At 41.3% G+C, this 18,470-nt stretch overlaps 1 protein-coding gene and 1 long non-coding RNA gene across 2 annotated transcripts in view; one reads left to right on the top strand and one right to left on the bottom strand.

Moving 5' to 3' along the window:
- Positions 1–4,513: 4,513 nt before the first annotated feature.
- LOC144246236 (uncharacterized) lies at positions 4,514–18,369 on the bottom strand. Its single transcript, XR_013339904.1, has 3 exons — positions 18,173–18,369; positions 7,260–7,310; positions 4,514–5,171 (listed from the first exon to the last, which is right to left on the bottom strand). It is a non-coding gene; the product is annotated as an uncharacterized LOC144246236 (long non-coding RNA).
- UGT8 (UDP glycosyltransferase 8) overlaps positions 17,329–18,470 on the top strand; it is a 35,848-nt gene continuing 34,706 nt past the window's right edge. The window contains exon 1 of the mRNA XM_021531494.3: positions 17,329–17,668. The gene's annotated coding sequence lies outside the window, so the exon portion shown is untranslated. The remainder of the gene's footprint in view (positions 17,669–18,470) is intronic.

The raw sequence follows: 18,470 nt of genomic DNA, 5'->3' as shown, positions 1-18,470 counted from the left end.
GGAATCCTCTTGGCAAGCTCAGAAACAAGGAGAAACTAAGAACTTCAAGTACTTAATCTCTGTTTTAATTGCTCATCCTCCCATTAAGTGTGCCTTTCTAACAGAACATATTTTGAGGAAGCTGCTAAATATCTCATAGATATTTAGATTCATTTGGAAATCTTTAGGGCTACTACTTCACAGCTGTTACACAGAAAAACTTTATCATATCAGCTGAATGACTTCCCAGTAATAATTTCCTAAGGTCAAAAAAACAGAAAATAAACCCCCTTTTTTTCCATGATATCTGGATGACATAGTGCTATATAGTCTCTCCTTTGCATAAGAGATTAAATCACCATCAGTTTGGGATCTGTGCGAGTATGAAGCACTCCCTGTACACAATGTGCAAATAAACTTTTTGGACTTGCCAAATTTTTAACATGTAACAGAGAAATCTACTACATTAGATGCAACATGAGAATGAAATTAAGCCAGGCACCTAAGGCAGCACTCCCACATTACTCCTCAGACAAAAAAAACCTAAACTGTAAAAACAAAACTAGTCTTCATTATCTACAAACAGCCTGACTAATTAGCCCATTCTGGGGTGTTTTTGATCACAACCACAATAATATCTATGATTTCCTATTATTTTGTATAATCAATATGTATTATTTCCTATTTTCACAAGCATACTTAAGGTTGCAGTCTTTACAATCTGTCCCCTACCAGGCACAAACACCACAGACTGCTCTGTAGAGCCATAGCTAAGGTAAATTGAAGGTTTCTCAGAGTCCTGCTTAGGAAAAGTAATGCTAGGAAAATGGCAAGTGGGCTTTTAATGGCTCGTACAACTGGTTAATGAGTGACATTAAAAGACATCTGTTGTTTGGAAAACAACATGCCAGCACACAGAAGGCTTCCCGATACCAAAGATTACCATTGTCTGACTTAGCTTTAACATTTTCGACCACATTCCTCACCCAGATTTTAAATTTATAAAAAAACTACCCTTAAAATTATAATTCAACAGAGAAAGTCCAAGACATGATATTTTAATATCAAGTTGTTTTCCAATAAAATACTTGTGAAAACCCCCTGGATTCTTAGTTTTGGCCACCTTATATTTTAAACAAATAAGGGTATTTAGCACTGAAAATATGAGGTTACTACATGTCTAGAATAATCTCCTAATGTTCAAAGCATACCTCCAAAAGGTTTACATAACCTTTGATTTCTGGGGATCTCTTCCTCTCACACACGGAGAAGAATAACTACGCAATACACAGAGGATCATACAAGCTCTACTTTTGGCATTTTTCTCCTCAGCAACTTTTCTGAATGACACCACAAAGTTAATGGCACTTCTTCCCAATCCTACTGAGGAGAACATCTGAAATTAGTCATTATCTTTTATGCCTCAAAAATGGCTGAAAAACATTTAGGGAAAAAATAGGTGAGTTTATGTTGATTTCCAAGGCAGTAAATTGAGACAGTAAAAGATCAAGTAATTTGAATGAGTCACAAAAATTTGGCAAAGGAAGAAATTAGAACTTGATTTCCTGAGTTATGACCTGGAGCCTTTTGAACTAAAGCTACAAGCTTGATGATTTTACCATTTGTATACCAAAGGCAACATCCACAAAGTACATGGAGTCAGCAACTTGAATTATGCCTGATAAGGCAGCTTCTACCAGAAGTATATTAATGCTTTCCTAAGCTCTGATTGTACTGCAGCAGCATGTCAGGCTTCTGCTCTAAGCCCTCACAAGGCTTTGGCACACAAACAAATGGCTTCCAGAGTGTACCTGTGAATCCAGTGGTCCAGACACAAGCACACACTCATGACCCTTGCCCTGATGCTGCTTGAGGTGGAACGTGAATCCAGCAGAGATCATATCGGCACACTGACATCCCCACACCCGTCTGGGGCAGAAGCCAGCCCAGCCACTGTGGTCACACTGGCACTCATTGCCAAGGCAATTGCCAGGCTATGACACAATCCAGTCCTTTTGCCTAAGATGAGGCACGTCAAGCATGAAGATGAAGAGCTGTGTTTAGCACGCTTCTGTTCCCACACCATAAATAAAGGAAACAAATATTTTTCCAGAACTTCCTTGTGATTCACAGTGAGTTTGCCTGGCAGACTAGGTGGCAGTTACTGAAAAGGCAGAGCAGCCTCTGTGGTACCCAGTGCCTGATGTCCTGGAACGTGGATTGTACAGGCAATCTGAACACTCAGCACGGCTCACAGGAGCTTGTTACTGTAGTATTCCTTACACAGTGTCACATATCATCCCTTGCTTTCCCCTGCAGAGTCTGAGAGATATTTAAAACTATGCATTATGGCAGGAAGTTTGCCAAACCAGAGTTAAGGCCACATTTAATCCTCACTGAAGTCCTTGCAGGATCTCAAAAAAAGTTACCATCAATTTTAGGATTCTATGTTTAAATTCTCATCCTAATTTCAGTCACTACCAGGTTTCAGAATGAAGGCAAAAAAAGATTGAACACTTGCATCCAGATTATCTTTTTAAACATATACATCTACTGATTCTTACAAATATATTTATCATATGTAACTGACAGGGAAATTATAAACAAGCTAAAATGGAAGCAATAGCATGATGGGTTGAGCTGGAATAAGATGAATAAACAGATCCAGTAAAAAGGAAGTGGAACAGAGATACCTTATCTTATAATAAAGGGATATATTTATTATCACAGAGTATAATAAAAAGAGAAATTGCATAGGAATAGAGAAACCCCATGGATAATGCTTCACATATTTCACAGCATTCCCCTTAAGGAGAACATGAACAGATGAAGATATTTTTCTCATTTACACCAAGATATTATCAACAACTGTGACTGGAAAGATTCTGAGAAAGAAGAAGGAAAACCAAAAACTTGCAAAGTTTTTCCTTGTAAAGAAAAGCTTGGTTTTCCTGTAGTCCATCTAAAAACATGTGACAGCATCACATAGTAAAGACAATGACCATGGACCTACATCTTACCTGGACAACTACATGCTGGAAACTCTTGCACTATTAAATTAATTTTAAAGTTCTGTTCCTGAAATTACTGTATGGAGCAAGGGGCATTCCCCAAAAACCAAACCAGCTTATCCTGGCTCCAAATCTTTGGTTGAACCTAATAAAATTTCCAAGTTAACTTTCGTGCTCTTGATTGCCATGGACTTGGAAGGCAGTGCCTCAGACAACTAATGGGATCTTTGCAGTGAGATGTGCAGATACATGTTCCAAAAGCTGTGCCAATCAAAGATTTTCACAATACACTGAGATAGTAATTCCATAGCTGTGGTGATCTAAGAGAGGTCAGGCTCGTAGGGACAGGTAGTCTTGTTAGGCAAACCCCTGGGCACACAGTCAGGGACTCAGTGAAAAGTCACCTTTGTGAATCCACGCAGCCAGAAAAAACACCAGAATAAGATGACTGAGCATGCAAAAATTTCTTGCCTAACATGAAACTTGATAATGGGGCCACATGTGAGCTCTGCCCTGTATGTAAAAAGGAGTATTCACATCACATCAGCACTACAATAAAACTACAGACTCCTATATGTAAATGTCCTTTGCATACAAAGACACACATCGAAGATAGCATCCATCTGATGAAGCTTTTGTGTACAAAACCTGAAATTGCTTCAGGAGCCCACAGCTCAGAAATGATACTTTACTTACCAATTAACTTCTCATGGCACAAATGCTGCTTTCTTGCTGCTCACATATGTCTTCAGTGCATTATATGGCAGATAGCTCCAAGCTATTTCTGGAAATTCACCCATTTTTGAAGAGAAATGTATACATATATTGCACGACTGTTCTTTGAAATATCAATATATGCACTTTTTATGTCAGTCTGAATACAACCACTACTAAAACCACATTTGGGAAACCCTTTGCCAATAAACCCACTGTTTTAAAAGCTATCAGCTCACACAGTCAAATCAGTGGACAGTCAACACTTTGTTCCCCCAGCTGCATTATAGTGGAATAGAAATTAGGGGCATGTGTCACATCTCGCCTTCCAAAAGGAAGTCAGCAGCATTATAGAAAGTAAAGAAAATAATTTAACAGCCATTACACAGAACACTCCAAGAAAGGGCAAGAAAAAAAACTCAAGACAATAATACAAGTATGATTGGGAAATACACTTATTCAACTACAATCCCATGGCACAGGTGCCAGCGGGATACTGCAAATTCCACCACACAGATGAAATTCAACTCAGACTAAACACGAAATAAAAAAAATTAATTGATTGACTTGCAAAGAGACACAACCAAAGACAGCACCAGTGATTACTTCACCTTACTGGCATAAAAGGACTTAAATAAATAGTTTTTATTTAGCCTTTAACCTGGTCAGAATCAGCAAGTATATCAAATGTTAGCTAGAACAAATAATTGCACCTTAGAAAGGAAGCTATTTTTTCTGGCATCTTTGGTGGTTGCGTTTTTGTTTGTTTTGGGGTTTTTTGTTTAATTGGTGGTGGATTTTTGTGGTGTGTTTTTTTTTGGTTGGGTTAATTGTTTTTATTTTCTTTTTTGGTGGTGATAGGGTTTGTTGGTTTGTGGTTGTCTGGTTTTTTATTTCTGTTTCTAATATTTGGGTTTTGGGGTTTTTTTTGGTTTTTTTTTTTTTTGGTTTGGAGTTTTTGTGTGTGTGTGGTATACCAAGAGCAGAATACCAGCACAATACCATCAGAGATCCTTGGTTTTCAGGGCTTACCTGCACTGCTCCAGGCCCCAGATGTTCTCAAACTTGACCAGGTAAATATAACCTGTCTACAACAGGAAGTTCCAGGCATGAACTGTAGCTTCCCATCTCATACAATTGATATCTAAATCAGTTCATTTTCTCACACATAATTTGATATTGCATCACTACATGACCCTTTCCTTAAGGCAAATTGAATCCCATCATATCTCCCAACTATCAGCATCCATTTCTTTCTAGCCATGTCACTATTTACAAATGCTTCATCTGCCAGGATGTTGCAATTTTGGAATAGGAGCTGGTAACTTGTATTTTGGCAAGGTTCACATGCTTAAATTTCACTTACCTCAGCAACATTCTAGGCATGAAGTATTTCCACAATTTGCCCCCTGTCCTCCCTGTTTCAGTCTGTAGATTTTCTCCTTCTGTGTTTCCTTTGGGCATGTACTGTCACAATATGGAATAAAATGGGATGCAATTTATGTTACTAATGCCATGCATTTAGTGGTGGTGCTGCTATGTACTGCAGACAAAAAATATGTGTTTCACCTTCATTTTCAGTCTATAGTCATTCCCTCTATAGTCAAAACAGTTGTTCCCTCTTGCTCATTAAGTGTATCTTTGAAGCTAAGCTGTCTATTTGAAAACCATCACTGCTCTGCTGTAAGCAAGAACTTCATATTGAAGCATAACACTGATGAGCAGCCTTTCTTTCATTTCTGATGGTTGACTTTACCACAAACCTCATATCAGTTGGTTGAAAAACTGAATGAAGTTAGGCTGAAAATATTTCTAGAATCAAAAAAATTAAAGGCATTATTTTTATTTGGGTAGTTATGTGTCATTTTCATGGACCAAAAACCACAAGATTTCAAATCTCTTTCTATTTAAAGATGCTCAAACTCAGATTTTGCTGTCCAAATGCTCAAACAAGCAGGTTGTATCACCCCACAGGACAAGTCCCTTATGATGGATCTGTCAAGATGCCACCCTTACATATTTGCATATTTACTGGGCATTAGTAAATACTTTTTCCTTGATATTTAAAAATAAATTCAAAGATGCCTCTGCTGCTCTGTAATATTGGGACACTAAAAAGGGCAGGTAGCGTTAACCTGGAAGGGAGAGAGAAATTTTCCAAGAGAGATTTTCCCATTATCAGTCACACAAAGTGTTTGATCCAGACAAGGCAGCAAGGTGTGACACCATCTGCCCATCACTGTGGTTGTCAATTCTAATGAAATTTAGTTGTTCATGAATGTTGCTTCTGTTTTCTAGAATGAAATATTACTCATTTCACAGTGCTGCATGTATTTGTGTTTTGTTCAGTGACCAGAACAAATAAGTTATTGGCACAATGATGTCCATCTTGTTAAACCCAGGCTATCATATGGACCCAACACGGCAACTACTGCCAGCCCTGTCACCAACATGTGCAAGTCACTTCACTAATTCTTTGATGACTTGTCCTGACTTCTCAATTGACTCTTCACACATTAGCACTGTTGTAGTCAGCTGCTTTTGATTCACTGACTTCACATTCATATTCTCCATGATTTATCATTGCTTCAGTTCCTTAATCTCTGGCTCCCAGTCACTTCCTTCCCTGTATCCCATGGTGTTTGCTTGCTCTGCAATAGGTGGCAGAAACTCTCTCTGAATCTCTGAAGCTTCCTTGTTTCACATCCTGCTGAAGGGTGCACTCATTGTTCCTTGAATGCCACCCTTCTTGCTGCAGAGAGGGCAATATCCTTACATCTTACTACTTGGCCGTATCCAAAATATGCATAAAGCCCTTGGGAAAAAGCCCTGAACAGTTGGCAGAAGAGCAGCTCTCCTCACCCCTCCTGCAGACTCATCTCTGCTTCTAGAACAAACCACAGTGCAGTACCACCTCTTGCTCTAATAAAGCAATCATCTTTTACACTTACCATTGATTTCTTCTTGGAGATCAACCCATTTGACTTAAGCTCCTGTCAAAAAAAATTTTTTTAAAGGCACCATAGAGGTGCAGGGGGATGCAGCCAAATTTTTCTAAATGTGAGCTAGGCTGGAAGGGAAACTGGAGAAATTCTCTTGAGCCTTATTTTTAGCAAAGACAAAACAAGAGACAGATTTACCCCAGAAAGAAGCAAGAAAACCTATTCCTTAATGAGCTTGTACCACTAGATGGTGCTTTCAAGAGAACTAAACAAGTCAAGTCAAAGCAGCAGGCAAGGTCAACACACCAGAACGGAGAGAAAAAAGCACAACAAATCAAACTAAAAACATAGCTTTATGTTATTAAACTTGCATTCTAGGCTAGGCTGTGGTTCTCTGGCAGAGAAAGGGAGCCTTAACACACCCTGTCATCACAACAGGGACATGACGAGCAATGACGTGGTAATAAATATTCCGAGCTCTCAACTGCTTCTAGCAAAGGATACCAGGGCGTGGAGAGAAGAAAATAGACTCAAGCACCCTCTGGGCAAGCAGATGTCATTTTCAGAAAAAAGATGAATTACATTCAAAGTGACCTGAAGCCATCTCACTTACCACCTGTCACAGTCCCTCCAAGCATAAGACTGGATCACTGGGCTCAGTGGTCTGGGGAAAAAAGGAAAAAAGTTGGTATTTGTCCTTATGAACAGGCATGAATTGAGAACTCTTCTGGTTATTTCCACCATTCAGAAGCTAGTTAAACAAACCATAAGAAAAGCTTGGCAACTGCCTCGTTAATCATGTTTTAAAAAACATGTAACATTGCTGTACAGATATGCAACTCAGCCAGCTGGAAGCTTCAAGATGTTTTGATTTGCCTCATGCTCTAGTCAGGTAATGAATAGAACATGGCACAGAACAAATATATACATTTTAATTTCAGTCTTTGCACTGTTTTATTGTTTGTTTAAGCCAGCCCAACTAAGACTGCTTGCACTATACGCCCCTGGTTGCATTCCATTGGAAACAAAGGCATATTTGAGGGAAGTACCTCTCACAAAGAGGTATTGATGAACCAGAAATCAGAGTCTGGACAAATGACCATTTTTCTATAAACACAGCTCTATTGTTTCAGCTATTCTTCTCCAAGGGAATAAATATTTCATTATTCAAAACAGCGGCTGAAAAAGCAGAACAACTCCTCCCCCTTCAACCAATAATCTTGCTCTCTCCACTCTAGAAAAATCAAACTCTATGGTATCCATGATGCCTCTCTTGCAATATCTGTATTAATTTTTTCACTCTTAACTTGTCCACAAACACATTACTGAGATATTAAAAAGACAAAGCCTGAGGCAATTAAGATGTAATGTCTGCAATCCCCTGCCCACCACACAGTAACTCCAACTTGCTCTTTGCATCTGCACCACCTGTACTTAACTCCTGGTTTTGATACTACTAATGCCTTCATTTTCATTAATACTATCTTTTTTTTTTTGCTTTACTCCATCTGTCAAGCTGCCTCCTCTGCAATAAGTTCCTTCCCAAGTGTGTTCCCAGCCATTTCATAGATACAAAATCAAAGAGAGAATTCTGTCTTCCTTCCAGCCCTAGCAGATCCAATAAAAATAAAGAACACTTTCTTTCTGGGAATCACCATCTCTGATCCACACAAACTCACAGCACCAGCATTGCAAAACAAGCCAAGATTTCAGTAGGTGTGGAGGGATATCTTCATACTCTCACTCAAAATCCACACTCTGGCAAGATTGAAGGAATGCAGGTGACTAGATTCTCTGGTGTCCTATATCTCAAGAGAGAGCTGACGGGAGAACTCATTACTGTCTTCAGCTGAACAGTGGGATTGGGTCAAGGAACATCAAGGCTTTTTGGGAAATGCTCAGTGATAGCATCAAAGGCAGTGGACACAAAGGCCAACAAGAGCTGCCTAGATATTTAAAAAACCATCATTGTTGTCAAACACTGAGAAAGGTTGCCCAGATAGGCTGTGGAACCCTGATACTCAAGTGTTCCAGACTGAAGTAGCCAGGCCCTAAGCACCCAAAACTAATATGATCAATTCCTGGCTGGAATGGGATTAGACCTCTGGACATAGCTTCTAACCTGGATTATTTTAGGATTCACATGCTCATGGATGCCTGTATCTGGAGTAACTGTAGCCAGTAGCCATCTCCAAAGCTGTTCCAAAACTTCAACAAGGGCAACATGAAGCAGCAGACTTCTACAGAAGGAAGATGGATTAAGGTTCCCAAATACTCAAATTTACACATGACAGCTCCATAATGGATTTTAGTACATTGTTCCATTCACAACACACAAAATCAAAAACATAAGTCTCAGTTAATAATCACATATAGAAAAATGTATAAACCCCTCCCTCAACCACAACAAAAAGAAAAAAAATCACACTAACTGCAAACTGAACAAGCTTTACCATGCCTTATCAATAAAAGAACCAATTTTCAAAACTGCTGGTAGAACAACAGCATAAGAAGAAAGGCTAATCATGAGATGGCAGATTTTTACTTTTCCTAAACATACACTTTGATCAGCTGCAGTTCAGTCACTACAGCTAGAGTAATTGGATAATGGGACAAAGGGAAGTGTACTCCAAAGATTTTCATGCCCTTGCATATGTTTAACACACTCTTGATATGAAATAAGATCCAGGTTCCCTTAGCAAATCATCCAATGCATTATTCAACGTTCCTAGGAGGGCTTTAACATGGATGCACCCAGCTAGAGACAATAGCTTCAATTAAATCACTGACGGTTGAGTAAAGGATGAGGTCCTGCTAACGAAGATCACTGATATGAGGAGACAAACACAGGAAGAACATCATTATGTGATGATAACAGCCCCGGGCTGCAGAGTGATGGAAGAGTTCCGTACTGGGAAACAGCATCTGCTCTGCCCCATGTCACAAGTTGGGGCCAACACATGTGCCTGAAATTAGGTTATTCCTAGCCAATTTTGGTGTACCTGGTGCATTAAAAGCACAGATGGGGTTGCATAGATACCCACAAATAAAAAACACAAGCTAGTTAGCTGCATTTCCACACAACTATTTGAGAATGTACTAATGAAAAACAAAGCAAAGAAAATCAACAGAGAATTAATTCAAGGCAAATTTCCCCTTCAAGAAGAGAAGATTCCTAGAAAATAAAAGCAGACAGAATGCTTATTTGAAAAGGAGAGAACATCTTTTCAATAATACAAAATGTTAGTTTCTTTTTTGGCAACTATTTAAAACCAACTTCCTAGAGTTTGTATAAACCATGTTGCCGATATTCTGTACAAACTTGCTACTTACTTAAATATATTTCCCTTGTTCTATTTAATACTGTGATGGAAAAGCAGCCTTTAATATTACATTATTCAGAATTACATCAAAATTGTTAAATGCACAAAAAATTCAAAAGCGAGTACATAAGGAACTCATGAAGACCTTGGACAAATATACATATAATGACTCATTTGAGACCTTTGACTTGAAAGAAACAAATATGTCAGCAGGGGTATGACATGGCACACCAATAGACTTCTAATAGCTACATGTATAATTAACAATTTCTTTTTAGCTTATTGGAGCTCTAATTTGATGTGGCTATTCTTTTCCCTAGTTTTGGGAGGAATGGAAATGGGTTTTTTTGACATTCTTAGAAGTGTCTTTTCCATCCTTCTCTTGGTATTTAGTTCATCTTCTAAATAAAAGGGAAGAAGAAATGCTACACTGGGAACTAAATTACCAAGAGCAGTTTGGAGAGAAAATGACTTTCAATTTGTTCTCTCTTCCAAAGCCGATCGCCTGCCCTAAATGATTCATTCTGCACTTCAGGCCTCCAAGCTTTCTGGTTGCCTTAAGCACAAGGACAGCATGAAATAATTGAAACCAACAAGGAAAAACGTGACATTGTAGGAAATGGTACTGGACACACTCTTTAAAAACAAATAAACCAGCAAGAAATGGTAAGGCCACAAAAGGGACAATGTAAAATGACCCAGCAGGTATTCTAAAAGGTGCAGCTATAAAAAAAAAAAGACAACTTCAGCTGCAAAAGGCTGTGGTCTCTTAAACAGACTTTGATGGTGGAATTGCACAGTAGGGATACATTTCTTAGCTCTGCGCAGAAGGGACACCTAAGTAAAAAAGGGTTCTTCAGCATTCAGAAAACAGCTTGACAGAAGGCTTTTATTACTAGGGCTACTTAAAAGCACAGAAGAGGAAAAATAGTTGGTAAAGCAGAAAGGAATACATCAAGATGAAAGTCTCCTACTGTAAAGATTGAAGAGAAAAACAGAAAAAGTTCCTGGGAAGCCTGCTTCTCCAGCTGAAGAGCAAAGAGTTCCTCTGATATTTGAAGCAGTTATTTCAACATGGCAGTCTCATCATAAGGCTTGCAAAATAAAACACACAAGTGAGGAACTTGTTTGGAAGATGTGGCATGAGGATGTGGTGGTGGCTACCCAAACATTGGGAAACAACTTCTTGGCATGTGGTAGGTACATAGAGTGACTTTGGCAAGCTTCCCCATCACCCCCAACAACAGAGCTACAACAAGACGAACCAGCACTGCTGGTGAGGGGCCACAGCTGCACCATAAGTTCAGTGTCAGAAGTTCCTGGCTTCCCAAAGCACTGCAGAGCTGAGATATGCTTGTGGCAACTGGAATGCCATATTCTATCCCCTCTCTGGACTCACATCAGTGGCCATACTTGATTCCCATAGCACGTTGAATTCACCAGACTTGGGTTGTTTTGCTTCTTACCTATTGCTGGAAGTCATTGTCCCCAACCCCTCCCAAGTTTTCTATTAAAGTGTATGTCTATCAGTCATCTGGCACTGGAGCTTAAACTCGGGATCTCTGCCCCATTCCCAAACATCCCAAAAAGAAGGCTGGAGAGCCCTGTTCTGGTTCTTAATCTCAATCTCTCAGTTCTCATCAATACCTGATCAGCAATTCAGGATTGAGAGGGCCCTCCTGGGCTGGGACTATTAACTCATATAGAACCCAGTCCTATAATGACTTTTACAGACCCATCAAATTCATCTTAAAATCAGAGCAGCTTTCTGACAAAGGAACTGGTACAATGGGTAGAGTTGTAATTAATTTACCAAGTCGAGCTTAGCACTACCTGAGGAGGCAGAACACATCAAATGAAGGAAGGACAAGCTGTCTTTTTGTGTTTAACAAATACTGTTAAACACTTAACAGTAATACTATTTAACAAATATTTTCAGACTGCTGCTTAGTGTCATCTTCAACTAAAAAGACTCCAAAATACCAGGCCCAGTAGAGCTTGACAACAGGAAGAGGAAAAAGAAAAGAGAAGGAAAAAGAGAAAAGGAGCCAATTACATGAGACACAAAGGAAACACAGAACTTCATTTAAAGAGTTTAATAACTCATCTTTTGACAAGCTTTTACCACACTACAGCCAAGGCTATGAAAACTGCCTTATAGTAATTTATGAAACAGAAAACCAAACATGCCCACACCATACCACACCCCTATCACCTGTGTCAGTGTGGAGTTACCAAGCAGATCTCAGTTCATTTATCTATTTCCCTGAAGCCCTTTTGAGATGCTGCCCTCTCACTCTGTTCCTTACTGCCCAGAGGGGCTAAGGAGAACAAACAAGCTATACAGAGCTTTGGCATTTGGTGTTTTCTTAATAGTTGTGGCAAGTGCTCTTTTATCAATGAGAAATGGTTCAAGAACCAAACACAATACACTACCGCTGGAGCAATACATTTGTTTGTTTTCCTGCTCTTTTTTTCCTTTCAGTCAATCAGCAACACCTTTCAGTAGAGTATCCAGGCACTATTAATTATTTTACTTATTACGTACAAACTAACCTTTTCTACTCTACACAGGAGAGATACACAAACCCTAGCTTATTAGGGATACTTTAAATTAGAACCATGGATGCAAAACTAAGTAGTGCTTCCTGAAGCTACTCCCAAGGAAGAGTAAAAACAGAGCACTATCAATCATCTTGTTGGATGGGCTTGCTCGCTCTGCAGCCAGGTTTTAAACTCAATACTTGTTAGAAGTTGTACATAATGTCAGTGGGGTCTGAAAAAGCCTCTTGCAAAAGCTAGGTATAAAACTAGTACTAGGTCTGAGCTAGGATATTTTAGAAACTTTTTTGCCTCGTTTTGAAACTACCCTAGTTTTCAGTGGCCTTTTGCAATTGCTTCTTCCTGTCTAAAGAACAAATTAGAACAAGCAACCCCCACCAGGTAATAGACTTGGAATACCTTTTGGTGTTTTAGGCTGAAAAAAGACTACCACCATTACCTATTTTGTGTTTTTTTTTTTTTTTTCCCCTCTTCAGATTTAAAGAGATCAAGTCCTAGGGCTTCTTTTTGAAGGGGGTGAGGAGAGCTACACATGTTAGTTATTTGCTAAGATAAAAACCTGGAAAACAGCCAAGTACATGTGCAAACATTTTTAACTACAACTAAGAGGACACTGTTTTCACATGCGGTGTTTTTACACACTTAATGACTAATCTTATGAAATTGAATTCAAAGCAACCCTCACAAGTATAAACAGAAACTTTAATCCGTTTCTGTATTCCTTTTTAAAGGCACACTGAAGCATATGTTATCATGCTACTCAAGAAGTGACTACACAATCAGAGAGAAACAATATTGAAACACAGGACTGAAACAAGGAGTGTCACAGGTTTTGAACCTCCATTACTAAATTGCTATTAAGCGTACAATAAAAAAAAACACATCAAGTGAACAAAAAGTCACCAGAACATATAACATAAACAACTCAATTCAACTAAGAAGCACCTACACCATACCTAACACTTCCTGCCTGTTTGTGTTTCAGCATTACTCTAGAACTCGAAAATATTCTGGGATAAACAGAGTCTAAGTTTCCAGAAGCAACTTTTACAAAACCATAGTCTCTCCACCCACTAACAGGAAAACCACTCAGAGAGTCTTTCAGTCTTCTGACTACATTTTCACATTCAGAACTCTGCTTAAAGCAGAAAATAAAAGAGAAAAAAATAACTTAATTGGTGTCTCTGATCCCTAGACTAGAGCTCTCAACACAAAAAATACTCTGAGAGTTAGTGAAGTTCTTCCAGGTCACTATTCAGCTTCTAACAGTGGGAAAAGAAAAGACCCTTGAGAGACAGCATAACCCCTTCTGCTAACCACTTCCCCTATTACTCACTCACAATACTGAGTTATTGCATCTGCATAGCAACAGGGCCAAAGCTGATCTCCAGAGCTGAACTGCCCTCACTCACAAAGCTGCTCGTTCCATGACTAACCTTGCTCAATCAGCCTGCCTTTTTAACTTCTGGGGGTAATAAAGGAAATCAAGGTCAGCTGCCTGTCGTGAAAACCTGCCTTTCATCTCTTTAACCTGCTTTGGTGCTTGCTGCAGTTACTCTCGCCTGTTCTGGAACCACAGCTTGTAGCGAAAAGCAGTTGTGTAGCTGTCATTTCTACCCCCTTCACGGTTTTGCAGATCTTGACCAAATCCTCTCTCAGCTATTCCCTTTCCACACAGAAGAGTTCAACCTTCTTCAGTCTTTCCTCATAGGAGAGCTGCTTGATCTGCTCAAACGCTTTAAGTGCTCTTCCCTGTGCCTTCTCTAACCACAGAATGTCCCTTACAACAAGGCATAGCAAAGTGGGATTTATGGTTTTAATATTTTTCTACGTTAACGTGTCCTAGCTCCATGGTCAACAAACCTCTTCAGAAACTTACTGCCAAGCAAGGAATAAATAAGACATGAGGTCTCACCTAAATTTGTCCATAAAGGATTCCTTCTTCCTTTGTTAAAATCTTTGCCCCAGGAAATAGAACATTGTGTTTTGTAATTACACAGACTGCACTGAAAGAACAACTGCAGGCTTATCACAGATTTCTCACCTAGGAGAAAAATAGTCTGCTGCTACCCAAATTACATCAGCTAAATAGGAATTACCATTTCACACCTCCACGAGCCACAAAGCATGGGATGATCACTGTAGTTCTCTGTTGGGAGCCACCATTTACAGCTGTAACAACACACAGTCGAGGGGTTCTCCCACTCAGAATTAACTGGTGTGTTAGAGTGTTAGTGTCACTTGTGTGAGGCAGTAAGGCTAACAGTTGCCTACGGCAAAGGCAGACTCATTTCTAAGTTTTCCTTGCTTTTGTGAGGATCTGTGAGCAGGTTCCAAAGATGAGGCAGGCAGATCCAGAAGTGCTGGTTGTCTGGTAACCCTGCAGTGAAATGGGCTACTATACATTTCAGATGATCAATTCATTCTGGCATATTGGAAAGGCTAAAGAACTATGAACCTTACTTAAATAAATGACTTTGGCTGCTTATGACTGCGTATCAATTGGTATCAGTTACAAGGAAGGTGATACTTGTACTTTGCTCTTTAAAAACTCTTTCGAGGTATGTGCATGTATAGCCAAAACAACTGAGGCTGAGGAAAAACCACTTAAAAGACCTCAATGTGAATCATCATGATCCAGAAATCTACTGGAGAAATTCCTTCCACTTTGGCCAGACCTGTGCGAATAAGAAGAAATGCAAAAGGGACACATCTTCAATATAACTTACGCATATTGTGCAGCTCAATTAACTGGATTTTCAGAATCACAAAGCTGGAATTAACAGTGTAGTATTTCTTGATTTTTATGAGCATGATAAAAACTCCACTGGGATGAAACTGCAACAGGGAACCATTGTCTTCCTCCAACACAATCAAGTTCTAATCTCATTCTGTTGGATGAAGGCACTCCACAACCTCGGAGAAATATGTCACATCAAGAGGCATTTCTTGCTCCTCAGCCAGTAAAAATAACTTTGATGACATCACTGTTCACATTAAAAGCAAATTCATTAAATTTCTGCCTTGAAAAATAATATGAGGGTGGCCCTTTGGAAAATAATTTAAGGTTCTTCAAAAGTGCTTTGAAGTGTTTATTAACACTGTGAATTTGTAACAAAAATTAAGAATGCTTCATATTTATTTTTAAAATTTGAATCTGATCTCCTTATCACAATTTTGGATTCTAAGACTCCAAAATTTTTGCAACACAGAATTTCTTTCTTAGGGTCTGGAAAATATGAAAAAATGAAAATCCTCTGTTTCAGTATTTTGCTGTATACCTTACACACCTTATAATCATAGTTTAGCTAATAATGAATGCCTCATATTTACTTTGAAAGAAATACAAAATTGTTAAATACAAAATTTTGCACATATCTGGAGTTTGAAATAAAATCAATTTGGCACTAGCATGGAATCATAACAGGCAAAGACAGGACACTATGATGTACATACTCCTAGAGTTGATGGAAACTCAAGGCAAGTTGCCATTACAAAGCAAGGAAAGATGCCATTACAATAAATGTAGGATGTTATGAGAAAATCATTAACTCTTGAACCCAGTAATTTTCAACAAAACCTATTCTCAAGGGGTTTGACCTATTCTCATCTGCTCAAGGTAGGAAATTGGGAAGGCAGAACAATGACAAAATCATGCAAGTCTGATGTGCTGACAGTAGAGTGGGTGGGGAATAATACAAAAGCTTTAATAAATAACATTCACTCCTGAGCTAGTATGAAATAGCACACAGTAATTAAATTCAAAGTGCTACCACCACTGTGAGACATCTTCAGTACAACATTCCATGAAGAAACATTTAATTTTTTACAAAGGTCTGGTAAATAATTGTAATAGAATTCCCAAGGTACCTGCACCGACTGCCACATTTAGAGGTCTGAGAAGCTTTAATGATTTGTTCTATATGTGAGAAACAGAAGAGCTCTTAAAAACTCTGTCATTAATGCAAAGGAAAACTGTATGCCCCAAATAAATTGGATTAATTTGAATGGAAGTTGTTTCATTTTATTTTTCAAGCTGTCTTGACTGAAATGGGTATCAATTTAAAGCTTATGTTCATTTTTCTTATCGTGCTATTTTATTAACCTATGATTCCAATTTCATTAGCTTTTTTTTTGTCTGACAAAACTTAAACATTCGCTTTTATTAAAGGAGTAACCTGATGTAGCAAATCAGGAAGACAACCTGACACTTCTTGTCCTTTAAAGCTCATTGCAAAAACTCCAGTGAACATGTAAGTTTTAAGAAACGGGGGAAGTTTGGATTTTAGAGTGCGTGAGAGGTGAGGGGCAAATCTTGTTTCAAAGAACTTTACTGTCTGTCAGCTATGAGATTACAGTTTTATTACATTTTGATATATCATTATTAGATAACAAAGAAATAACACGGGGGGAAAAAAACCCAAATCCACATCCACCCGAAACACACATACACACACGCACACACACATACATGCATGCATGCACGCACGCACGCACACGCACACACACACACACAGAACCAATTGGATAATTAGCGTTCGTATTTAAAGCCTGTTAGGTGAGCGAGGTGGTGATAACTACGTCGTTTAGTTGTTACTTGACTAACCAAGCAGCTGGATGTGACTTGGAGTAACCTGGTCCAGGAGAAGTTACCTCTGCCCACGGCAAAGGGCTGGAAACGAAAAGCAGCCGCACTGGGGCTGATTGGTGCAGGCGACCCCGGTCCCGCCCGCCAGAGGCGGGCACAGGGGACCTGCCCTGTGCCGGGAGCTGCCCGCCGTCCCGGCAGCGGGGCAGTGCATGGGGCGGGAGGGCAGCCGAGCCTTTCCCCGGACGCGGGGGCGAGCGGCAGCGCCGGTGCATGCGGTGGGGCGGAGCGGGGGCAGCCCGGAGTGATGCGAAGTTGAGGGAGGACGGAGCGAGGGAGCCTCCTCTGCTCGCAGGGCAGCCCAGCCCCGCAGCAGGTGCAGCAGAGCCCGGGCGGAGGCACCGGCGGGCCCGGCGCTCTCGGCGCCGCAGCAGCGCCGCAGCCCGGGCCGGGCGGACCCGGTGAAGGACAAGAGCCCCGAGCGGAGCTGCGGTCGTCGGCTCCTTACCAGAGGCAGCGACGCGGAGGAGCGGCCCTGAAGGGAGAGCGGTGAGGGGCCTCGGCGGTGCCGAGGGGCCGAGGGGTCCCGGGTGCGGCGCGGAGCGGAGGGGCCGGCTGGGGAGGCGGAGAGGGAATGTCGTTCCACCTCGCTGCTTGTCCCAGTCTGCCTTCGCTCTCTTCCCTTCCCGCAAGGGGAAGGGGGTCCGCGATGGAGGGTCTGATGTAGCGGGAGGAGACAGAGGCGTTCAAGGGGATGGGAGGGGTGAGAGTCGAAGGGCTGGGGGGAAGAGCCATGGAAGTCGGGCTGAGTACTGGGGAGCTCAGGGGAAGAGCCGCGCCGTGAGGCGAGAGCCGGGAGAAGGAGCCGCAGGGGAGCCGCGTCGATGCAGTGTCTCTGAGCGAGGGGACGGTGTGACCTGAGGAGGGAGCTGAGGGGTGTGGGGGAGCGCCATGTCCTGAGGGGCGCCAGAAGGACACATCCCTTCCCGCCCTTTTCCTGAGGGGCGCTCGGGCGGGGAAGACGAGAGGGCCTCGGGGGAGGCGCGCAGGTACCTGTGCGGCGCGGCAGGCGGGCTCTGGCGTGGTCGTCGTCCGGCGCCGCAGCGGGGAAGCCCGGCAGGTGCTGGCGCTGCTCCTTGAGGGACTCGGAGCGCCCTGAGGGAAGAGGGAGCCGGGAGGCTGAGGGGCGCCCGCCCGCGGGGGTCCCTCGGCGGCGGCTCCGCAGCCCTGAGGGGCGGCGCGCGCGCGGCGCTGAGGGGCGCGCGCGGGGCGCTGAGGGCGGGAGCGGAGCGGGGTGGGGGGGGGACGCGGGACGGCGCCGCTTTTCGGACACCGAATTCTGGCCGCTCTC

The sequence above is a fragment of the Lonchura striata genome, chromosome 4 (genome assembly GCF_046129695.1).
Source record: "Lonchura striata isolate bLonStr1 chromosome 4, bLonStr1.mat, whole genome shotgun sequence".
Lineage (NCBI taxonomy): Eukaryota > Metazoa > Chordata > Aves > Passeriformes > Estrildidae > Lonchura > Lonchura striata.
Note: the sequence above shows the minus strand (reverse complement) of the source record. Positions and strands in the feature narration are given on the sequence as shown.